Source organism: Ambystoma mexicanum, chromosome 1q, assembly GCF_040938575.1.
Source record: "Ambystoma mexicanum isolate Mex_15411 chromosome 1q, UKY_AmexF1_1, whole genome shotgun sequence".
NCBI classification, from domain to species: domain Eukaryota; kingdom Metazoa; phylum Chordata; class Amphibia; order Caudata; family Ambystomatidae; genus Ambystoma; species Ambystoma mexicanum.
The window spans coordinates 935,242,111-935,253,210 of NC_090922.1; the positions used below are offsets into that span (position 1 = coordinate 935,242,111).

Consider the following 11,100-nt stretch of genomic DNA (forward strand, 5'->3'; position numbering starts at 1 on the left):
GGCTTTAAAGTAAACAAATCAAAGTCCACACTCTTCCCCCTCCAAGGCACCCCTGACGAGAACAATGCCAAGTTCCTCTCACTTGGGCTTAATCTGGAGCATACGAAACTGCAATACCTGGGTATTCAGATTACCAGAACCTTAAGCGACCTATACGAGGCCAACTTCCCCCTCCTCCTCTGACGATTCGAGACAGATCTTGAGAAGTGGAGTAGATTGACGATTTCCTGGCTGGGGCGTATCAACGCCGTCAAGATGGTGTGCCTCCCCCGCTTCCTTTACCCTTTCCAGATGCTTCCAATTGAGATGCCCAAAAAATTCTTCACAGATGCCCGTAAGATCATGATGCGATTAATTTGGCAGGGGAAGAGACCGAGGATCGCATATGACACACTCATACTCCCCAAGGACAAGCGAGGAGTAGGCCTTCCCGATCTAACTACTTACTACAAAGCCGCTCAGTTACGTGTCTTGATCCCACACCTTAGGGACCACAAACACATACAATGGGTACAGATGGACAATCATTACATGTCCCCCGCCACTGTAGCGGAATGGCTATGGTCACCTTACCAACGGGTCCAAAGGAAAATTAAACACCATCCCATACTGACTACCATATGGAGCATAAGGCGCACTGGGAAAGAGATGCGAGAAGTCACAATCTGGTCATCCCCGCTCAGTCACTTGTGGTCTCCTGGCATAAACGACCACATTCCGAATCTAGAACGGTTTCAGTCATGGTATGAGGCGGGCCTGGAGAGGGTAGGGCAACTCCAAAGAAAGGACTCGTTCATAATACTACCGGACCTAACCACAGCATTGGGGATAGGTAATTTATCAACATTCCACTTTCTCCAATTGAAGGGGGTGCTAACGAAACCTGAGTGGAGAGAGAAACTGAAAAGAGACCTTACCGCCTTTGAGAGACTACTAGACTCCAGAACGGAAATGAAAGGTCTTATATCTGTGATGTATCAGACACTAATAGCTGCAGGGGTTGGATCCACAGACTCCCTCAGAGCCAGGTGGGGAAAAGACTTTGGTGAAGAGATACTCCCCGATCAATGGGTCTTAATGTGTAGAGCTTCACCCAAATCCTCCTTGTCCAATCAATACAAGCTCCATGCCATAAAGCTCCTACATAGGTGGCATTATGACCCACTCAAACTCTCTAAAATGTTCCAGTCAATGAGCCTGAGATGCTGGAGACATTGTGGATCAACTGCTGACTACTGGCACATGTGGTGGAGCTGCCCGCATATCACAGTGTTTTGGACCGAGGTCCTGGGATGGATTAAGGAGATCGATGGAATCCAAAGGGAGCTCGACCCATGCCTTGTATTATTTGGCCTCGAAAGAGACGATGAAGACTGGTTCCAGGTGAAAGGTCTGGCCCCCCGCTAGCTGTTGTTGGCGAGAGCCCTGATAGCGATCAAATGGAAGTCTCCTCTATCCCCAGGAAAGAACGAATGGATTAAATTGGCCACGAGCATTTACGTGATGGAAATGATCACAGCCTCCCTGCATAATAAATCAGCTAAATGCGAAACCCTATGGATGGAATTTAAGAATAAATATATCACACCTATCATGCACTCCCAGTCAGAGGAACCCTCAGAAACCTGACTTAATGATGTCAAACTCAAAAGAACACTGCAAGGGATCGGAGACTCATTCCAGTTGCCATGGTGCTGGCAGATGTTGCACTGTGCCAATTATGTGCTCCCAATGTTTATGGTAAATGATTATACTCACGATGTACACTACTCCAAGTGGGGGAGGGGGGCAGGAGCGGGTTGGGGCGAACAATGTAAGACATATCCAGGCAAATGGAACTGTCACGAAACTAAGTGATTCCAACAGCGTCTTTTACTTTGCATTGTCTCTCTGACATGTACCTCTGGAAGATGTACAACTTTCTTTGATTACTGTTTGCCCTTCTTTTGTCTTTTGTTTTTGTAAAACCAATAAAGAAAAAAAAATGTAAAAAAATAATTGGACTGAAATATTCATTTTTCTTATAATTCTCTGTATGGACATGTGATATTGATCAAAATGATATATTCAGATTCAAAGGAATATTCTGAATCCAGAAATACCATTTGCGTTCCTGTCATCTGATACATAATGGAGTTATTCAAATATGTGAATCTATTAATCCATTGTATATTTGAATGTATCAATTTTATATGTATATGATCTTTGTTTTTCCACCACAGAATTTGAATCAGTATCTGTTTTTGAATCGTGTCAACAGTTCCAAAGTTATAAATTAAAATGTATTTCCCACAGCCTCTCTAAATGCATCTTTTTCGGTGCACATTTTATTACACAATTTAAGTCCATCTGCTGAGAAAGACATTCTATTGAAGAAAGAGATAATTTTTGTAGGTAGCTTAATGGTTAATGGAACATTCCACATTGAGCCTCGTGCTTTGCCAGGTCAGGGGTTGATAGTCCTAGGCATCTGGTATTAGCTAAAAAATACAAGGCCATAGATTTACCCTGAATCTCCAATATTTTTTATTTATTATTAATGTGATCTAGTTTGAATTTAAACTTTACACACAGTAAATAAATTATACAGATTGAAAATAAAAATAGAAATACACAATTTTAAACTCACAAACATACAAATGCAGTCATAACAAGTATAATAACAGTTTAAGTCAAATAGAATAAGATAAAATAAAATAATAACATAAAACAAAGTATACTTAATCCAATCTGTCATTTGTTAAGAGTGTTTTAACATATCTCTAATCGGTGAAAACATCTAAATTAATTTTAAAAGAAAAATCTCAGAGAAATAAAATAATATGTAGGTGTAATAGCCTATCCTCTATTCCGACTAGGCCGACAAGATTCAAAATAAATCATTCTCAGCATATTAGTCAGAATCCCCACCTTCGCACTTTTGGGACATATTACAAAATTAAACTCTAGAGATTGTCCTAGGAGTTAAGAGTTTCACAATTCTTGCTTCTCATTAAATTCTCAATGGCCTTATAGGAGACTCATCCTCAGTCACATCATCAGATATGTTGTCAATCAGATTTGCTCTAGGTCTTAAGTTTGTTCAATATTTTAGATGTTAATGCCCAACAGACTGTCAATCTTCATCCAGACTTTATATAAGGAAAAAGACATTTTGATATTGGTGCTATTGATGCAGTTATACTAAAATAGCTTCTCCCCCATACCTTCAAGATTATGTAAAAATGTTCTGTGATGTAATCGATATGTACTTTGCATATCGGGACATCTGGTCAAAAGGTGCTCCGCTGTTTCCAATTCATCCTTATTTTTACATATTCTACAATGAAGGTCCTGTAAAGTAATTTTGTCAATTATACCTGTCACTGTAAGAACAGGAAGGTGGGCCAATCTCAATAGGAGAATAAATCGACAAAGTCTCATGGATGGGCACTGATTCAAGTATGGTTGGGAACTTTTGAACGTATATAAGACATATGTTACAAACTGATATGTTTTCAGACCACTGAGGTGGGCGTAATTTTCAAGCCAATCCCAAAGTTTGATATGTTTGTTCAATGTGTGTTGCATTTCTGCTGTTTTATTGCCCTATCTCAGGGTCCAACAAATTTATTTATAGAACTTTTCAATTGACTCCTTCATACGGCAGGATGTACTTTCTTTCTGTGTCTCCTGTAACATGGCGGCCAACAGACCATTGTTGGTGTTATTACGCATTTTAAGATAGAGTTCAGCCGTTTTCTTCAAGACAATGGCCTTCAAGGATATTAATCCTAGTTCCAACCGGATAATTGCCATTGGAATACATACTGGGAGGCCCAGGATTCTCCACCAGAATTTGCCTTCTATGACTTGAAGCCAATGTAAGTCTATTGTAAGGAGGTATTCAAGTCCATATGTGATAATGGAGGTAAATACCTGTATGTATAATTGGCGTGCCCCCCATAAGGTAAAGCCACTGTATTTAATTGAGAACCGCTTCATCAATGCAGTAACCTGGGCTGCTCTGGTCTTGCGTACATCTTTACAAGTAAAATAGTCTCCTTTTGTATCTATTTCGACCCCCAGATATTTATATTGTGGTGTATATAGGATCTCCACACCCGCCACCTGCAGTTTCAAGCATCTCGTTTTTTTGCTAGAAAACATCATTAGCTGTGTCTTTTCGTTGTTAATTATTAGGCCGTTTTCATCTGCATAGGCCCATAGGGCTTCTGCTGATCTGCGTAGCCCACTAAACGTGTGGTTATTACTACGAGGTCGTCTGCATAGGCTAATAATGGACACAGTGTTGTTCCAATTCTAGGTGGGCAATTATGGACTGCAGATATTGCCAATGGGAGATCGTAGACAAACAAATTATACAAAGTTGGTGCTGTGACACAATCCTGCTTCACCCCTCTATTTTGTATTACAGGGCTAGTCTGAGTCCCTTGTTGATTCAATCTGAGGGACACAGTTATTTTGATGTAACAGCCACAAGTAATACAAAAGTCCCAGAGGGCAGCCCATAACTTTTAATTTTAGCCAATTTTTTTCCCTAGGGTTCAGATCAAATGCTGCTCTAAAATCAACATACAGGGCATATAACGGTGGATTGCCCTTAGTTCTTGCTGTGGTGCGTAAAATGTCAATAATTATCAAGTTATAATAAGTTGAGTAGCCTTGTCTGAATCCTGATTGGAAATGGCTCAGTATTCCTGTCTCCTCTATCCATGTGTGTAGCTCTTTTAGCAAAAAAAGATGCAAATATTTTGCCTGTGCAATATAATCTCCAATATAAAGCTTGCATTTAGAGGTTGTGTTTTGTAATTTGGAAACAAGACCTCTGCCTTCTATAAACACAGATGTGCCATTAACTCTTCTAAGCATATATCAAAGTGAATAAATAATGGGGGATGGGCATTCCTGCTTCAACAGAGCTGGCTTCTGCACAGACTGTTCAGAGTTCAAACTTAGTTGGCAATTTTGATGCTAGATGTAAAAAAATAAATTCTCCGGGTGTCATTTTTACTTGTAAAGGCCATTTAATAAAGTGTAGGCCTATCAACAGATTTAACTCAATCTAGCTGGTGATTTGTAATAAACATTCTGTCTATCAAGTTGCCCAGCTCAGCATTACAGCAATCATGAAGAAATGGGTTTACATTACATGATTCTGTTCTTCATTAAAGCCTACAGGCATAGCATGTTTTCTTGGGACTTTGTATAATCTGTTTAATATTACTTACTTGATATTTCACTGTGAAGCATCACATTCAATCAAAAAACGCTTTCAATGTAAATCCACGGATATTGCCAGACTGTCTTTGCAGTTTCTAACTGCTCAGGTAGAGTCAAGGGGCTCAAGGATACATTTATTAAATCCACTCAAAAAGGGATGAGCCTCAGCTATCAAGAAAAGAAGCGATCTGGTGGGCTGTACTCCTGCACGCCTCATAGTCCGCATAATAATCTGTATGACAATTTGTTTGTGAAACTTAAATTCCAATACTCTGTAGTTCCTCAAATTGTTTTACATACTAGCTATGACTGCATAATTTCCAGTCTATTCATTACGTCTGTCCAGCACTGCTTGCGTGCACCTACACGGTCCAGCCAAGAGGGCTAGTAATTTCTACACTTTGCCATGTGATAAATTAGATAAGTGCAAAATGCAGTAGTAGTTTGACAATGCTTTCAATATCAGGAGATGGTTTTAAACACATTTTTCTTAGGATGTTTTATGTAATTGTATCTTGTGTTGGTGAAAGACTGAACGATGCTGTGTAAATATTTAAGTGCTGAATTTGAGTACATTGGTATTTTATTTTTGCCATTTAAATGCAATATATATTGAATTATGTATGTTTTTGGGACTGTGTCCGAAATAAACATTGTTGATGAATATTAAATTAACCATGCGGCAGACATTAGAAATGCATTTTGACCACTACAACTTGGGACGAGCATCCCCTTCCTGTCTTGGCTTCAGCAGGAGGTGACAGGGGTAAAAGGCAGGTCCAGTAATTATATGTTTCTTCACAATTCTGCTATCTGCAAATCTCTTTTATTAATGAAAGCACATTAAATAGATAGGTGGGGTCATCCTTTTCCACCCTGCTTTTGAATTGGGGCCCTTGATATCCTCGCAGGTACTCCATGCGTGTCCCCTGCTCCAATCCCTGATGGTCTAGTGCTAATACCATCCTGCCCCTTTCTTCTTCATAATCCCACGTGGTCCAGTGAGACCCCTTTCATGCCCTTTTTTCTGTTGGGGTCAATTTCATCCTTGCCCCACTCCTCTGTTCCAACTGTCAGCCACTGAACCTCTTTGCCGCCTGACTGGAGGGAACTGCAACTTGCATGAAAAACTAAAGAAATCAATGTTGAAACTTTCCCCTCGCCAATGTTCTAACAGAGGTACTTGGGTGACGTGCAGCAGCTTTACAACTACCCCAGTGCATGGCGATGACGCCATTGCAGTAAGCCACCTATGCAGCATGTTGTGTGTGAGGTATGGGTAGCAAGCCGTTTGATGCCTCCTCCTCCGAAAGCCTCCTCCAGTCTAGAGGCCTGCATCTGGTGGGGGGCTTCACATTGCTGATCACACAAATCGCAGTGCATAAAAAAAATACACACACGGGTGAGCGCACAGAGCTCTCTGTACAACCAAACACTGCAGTGAGGGCCAAGTATGCACACAGGCAGTTTGATGAGTACATACAATCACAATTGAGCATACACTTTGGGCCACAAGGAGCACAGAGAGAAAGCTGCATGTCCATACGCCAGTGGGACGTTAGCCCCGTGTACACAAACCCATAAATATCAGTCACTGACACCATTTGGTGAACACACTAACATGAATACTGCTGACAAAGAACAGCGCACGTCCGTGTTTATGAACACACAAATACTACACACTGACAAACACAGTCGTGCGAACAAAAACACATGCTTGCAAGAACAAAAACACGCCAAACTAGTTAGTACACATACCCTTTGCACACGCCTTACTGCAATCCAAGGCAGCCTGCGTGCCGTGTGCTGTACTCTACAAATGGCAAATCCCTTAAATTATACAAACAAACACACCAATGCCGAAAATACATCCAAAGGTGGGTTCGGATTGGGACAAAAAAATAGGTTCAAAGTGGATGACAGTCTGTGCTTTAAGTGGGCCGGGGCCTGGCAGTCTCCAAAACATGGGGCTGAGCTGGTCCCACCACAACATTTGCCGCCGGGCGCATTATCCCGCCGCGGCCGCAGCCGCGACTGGAGATGCACCCGCCATTGAGTCCTGCAAGCTGACAGAAGTGTCAGCCAGCCACAGTGCTGCTGTGGCTGGCTGGCACTTCTGACAGTCACGGTAACTGCCTCTGGTGACCCCTCCCGCGAGAGGTCACCAGAGGCAGTTATTGTCCTTTTGTTTCCCCAGCCTGTAAAAACACAGATGAAAGGAGAACCAACGTCTGTCCTTTGACAGCTTTTTTAACACACATTGAAACTGGGGCTGATTGCCATTGTCATGCATTGACTCGCCCTGTCAGAGACTCCACTACCTGCAGCCTTTTGATGACCTACTGCAATTGCTCTCTCCTATCCACAGTGTGCCCTTCCTAACCATATGTTTTTTTTATGGATGGTCTGAAAAGCCCCCACCCCTGGGTTCATTACCATAGCAAAACGGTCTCCACCTACATTTAATGTAGTTGAAAACCTTTTTGGGGGCTGGCTCACCTGATGGGGCTTTTCTATGTGTTGTGTGGCATGGTCGTTGTTATGGGAGGGAGGGGATAAGTTAAAAGACGTACAAAATAAACAGCCTGGAAGTGCAACCACGGGGCGTTTCCTTTTTACTTTGTGTTTTGGAAGCATTCATCTGGGGAGCTCAGGCCTCTGCTGGTACCAAAAGACTGGGACAGTTGTGGCTGCCAGACAAGAAACAGAGAAGCATGCCGAAAGGGAAACACATTTTCAAATCTTTTTTTAAGTACTCTTTTCAGTAAAAGTCAACATTTATGTCAAATAAAGCAATTTCAATGTAGCATCCTTGACATGCTACAGGTCCCTTGTGAAAGATACAAGGATACAGAGGGAAAGGGGTGGTCAGCGAGTGAGACACACACGCAAGTGTGACAGAACTGGATAAAAAGAGATATGATATATGACTGGGTAAACGGGGTGCAAGAGCAGGGGGAAGAGGCACAGAATAATTCGAAGAAGGGAAAGCAAGATTAGGAACAAAGGGTGAAAGAAAGTGAATGGAGAGAAGGCTGTGAGACACTAAATTAGGAAGAGTGAGAGGGAGAGAACATGAGCGATGAGTGGAGGGACAGAATGTGGTAAAGAGTGTGAGACCGAATGGGAAGTCATCAGTAAGTGAGGAGAGTTGGAGACAAGTGCAAAGGAAAGAAGGATGGACGAACAGAGAGAAACCCGGCATAACAGGAGAGAATGGCAGTCCAAATGAGAGGGAGGGAGAAATAGAGGGGGTGGAGAGAAAGGCAGTGTGAGCGAATCATGAGAAAGAAGGGGTGAAAGAGGAAAGAAAGTTGAGGCAGAAAATGAGCTGAAGAGCAAGAGAAGGTGAAACAGGAAGAGATTACAGGCAGAATGAAGCATGACTAATATAGAACAGCAGAGCAAAAGCAAAACAGTGAGGGCTAGAAGTGAAAGGAAGAGCAGAATCAGGTCAAGCCTGATCGTATTTCTGTTTATAAAATATGGCTTGCATAGTACACAAACCATAGGTACGCATACACATATATAAATGCCTATATACATGTTTGCATGCATTTATATATGTGTTTGCGTACATATGGTTTGTGTCCTTTTTAGGCCACGCATATCCCGCAAGCCACGCCCCCAAAGGAGCCCCCCCCCCCTCGATTTCTTACCCCACTTAAAGCCCTGATGACTGTCCCAAATTAGAACCACTGGTCAAAACCTTTAAATGCACAATACAATAAGTCACGCAACTGGCTACAACTTACAGTTCTGTTCGCTATTAGCGCGTGTGTGCTATTTCCAAGCCTGCATACGGGAACACTTGTCAGACCCGTGAACACCGTTCCCGAGTGCAGGAGCGAGGCTCCACGGAGAGCGATACACTAAGCACACTGACCGCGGTTGCAGCAGGTTGTGCTGCCCGCCCCACCTCTCTCAATGCACACCCTGTCCTAGCGCTGACACGTGTAACGAGGCCCATCGCCGCTGCCTGCTACGTGTGCGGAGAGGGCGGAAGCTGGGCGAGGAGTTCGCCTACCGATACTAGCTCCTCTGTACTGCCAGCCGGAAGCTGCAGGGTTGCCTAACCACAACGCTCCGGGCACAAATCAACTCGTAGTTGTTCTCTCAGTCACGTGCATGGATTTACAAGAGTTCCCAGTTCATTTTTAAAAAGGGAATTTCGCCCTGCAAATATGAGAGATTTTTGACTTTGAGTCCGGGTCACTGTCGCCCGCCGTGCTCTCAATTTTCCTTGGTAGGTCTTTCCACAGAGAATGTGGGATAAATACAACCGTGTATTATTGGACAATTATCTCATCATCACTCTTGCTCGTCCAGTTGAGGGGGTTTAGGTGGGCCGGGGCAGAGCCCACGCGTGGCAGCATGGGCTGCGCCAGGCATGTACTTGCCCACTTTGATGAACCAGTCATCAATATGCTGTGATACCCAGCCCTGGTTCAGACTGCAAAAAGCTATCACATGTGTCACCTCAGAGAGTGGTGTATTTACTTACTCACCAACACACTTTTAGACTTTAGAAGTAAGTACACAGCTCTCCTCCAAGGAAAGAAAATAGGTCCCGATTACGAGTTTGCCGCCCAGATACCACCAAACTGTATTACTGTTACGGCCACTTGGTCCAGGGGAATTTCCACCGGATTAGTGGTGGTGTAATTCCCCAGTTAATTTGAGTCCATTAGACTCAATGGGGCTTGCCACTCGATAATTCTGCCAATTCTGCTGGTTTTTCATTGGTGAGTTGGAGAATTTACCTCCAGGATTTTCCTGGAGACAAATCCTCCACTCCAGACCAAAACTCGGAATTTGGTGTAATGGTAAAGTTGGCAGTAACAGATTTACCGCCAAACTTACCACTTACCACAAAACTCATAATAAAGCTGATAGTCTTTTACCATGACTGTGGCCTCAGCAAACATGCTGAGGACAAAAGCCTGCCCAGGGGATGATAACAATAGACCCCCCCCATGTGGAAGCTAAAGGCTTCACTTGCTGGGCTCAACTTTTAGTTGGCCCTCGCCCCCAATGATTAGCGTTCCTTTGTTTAACTAAATAGCCTGTGAGATGCAGAGGTGTAGACAGGGAAAGGCCTGAGAGGGTCCAGAGGGAAACAGGTAAGGAAAAAAAGGGGTCTTGTTTGTGTGTATGTGTGGATTGCATGCATGTATATATGTATGCATGCATGCATGTGAAGGTGTGTGTAAGTACGCGTGTGTATGTTTGTGTGGGGGTGCATGCCTATGCAAGTGTGCATGTGAATGAGAATGCAGTGTGAATGCTCTGGGTGCTTGTGTGAATGACAGAAGGTGTGTGTGAATTGAATTGATTATTTGAATAGCGCATATACACAACCTGTTTCAAAGCGCTTCAAGGCAGGGAGAGAACAAGGGAGAATACAGTGACATTCTTACAAGTCCTTGATACATTAAGAATGAGAAATTAACTATCATACTCAGCCTAGCGACATTTCTGATATTGCAAGAGCTCTTGACAATGATAAGGAGGGGAGTGAGAACGTGAATGAGACAGACAAGCGGCTACCTTACTGGGCCTGACGACAATTGTTGTATTGCCGGAATTTAACAAGTGGGGGGGGGAGATAGGGAGAAGGAGAAGAACAAAAATAAACTATCGTACTAGGCCTGACAACATTTCAGATAGTGCTGGACGGGGAGAGGGAGGAAAAAAAAGTGGGGGAGGAGACAAACAAGCTGCTATCATACAGGTCAAGAGACATTTCTGATAGAGAAAGAGCTTTGACAATGATAAGGAGGGGAGGAGGATGGGAAGGAGAATGAGACAGACAAGCGGCTACCTTACTAGGCCTGACGACAATTGTGGTAGTGCAGAAATTTAACAAGGGGGGGA

General features: G+C 43.2%; 1 protein-coding gene across 1 annotated transcript in view; it reads right to left on the reverse strand.

Annotated features, from left to right (window-relative positions):
* The window catches only part of SLC35A3 (solute carrier family 35 member A3), a 643,323-nt gene extending 634,017 nt beyond the window's left edge, over positions 1–9,306 (reverse strand). The window contains exon 1 of the mRNA XM_069641592.1: positions 8,979–9,306. The gene's annotated coding sequence lies outside the window, so the exon portion shown is untranslated. The remainder of the gene's footprint in view (positions 1–8,978) is intronic.
* Between the last annotated feature and the right edge of the window lie 1,794 nt (positions 9,307–11,100).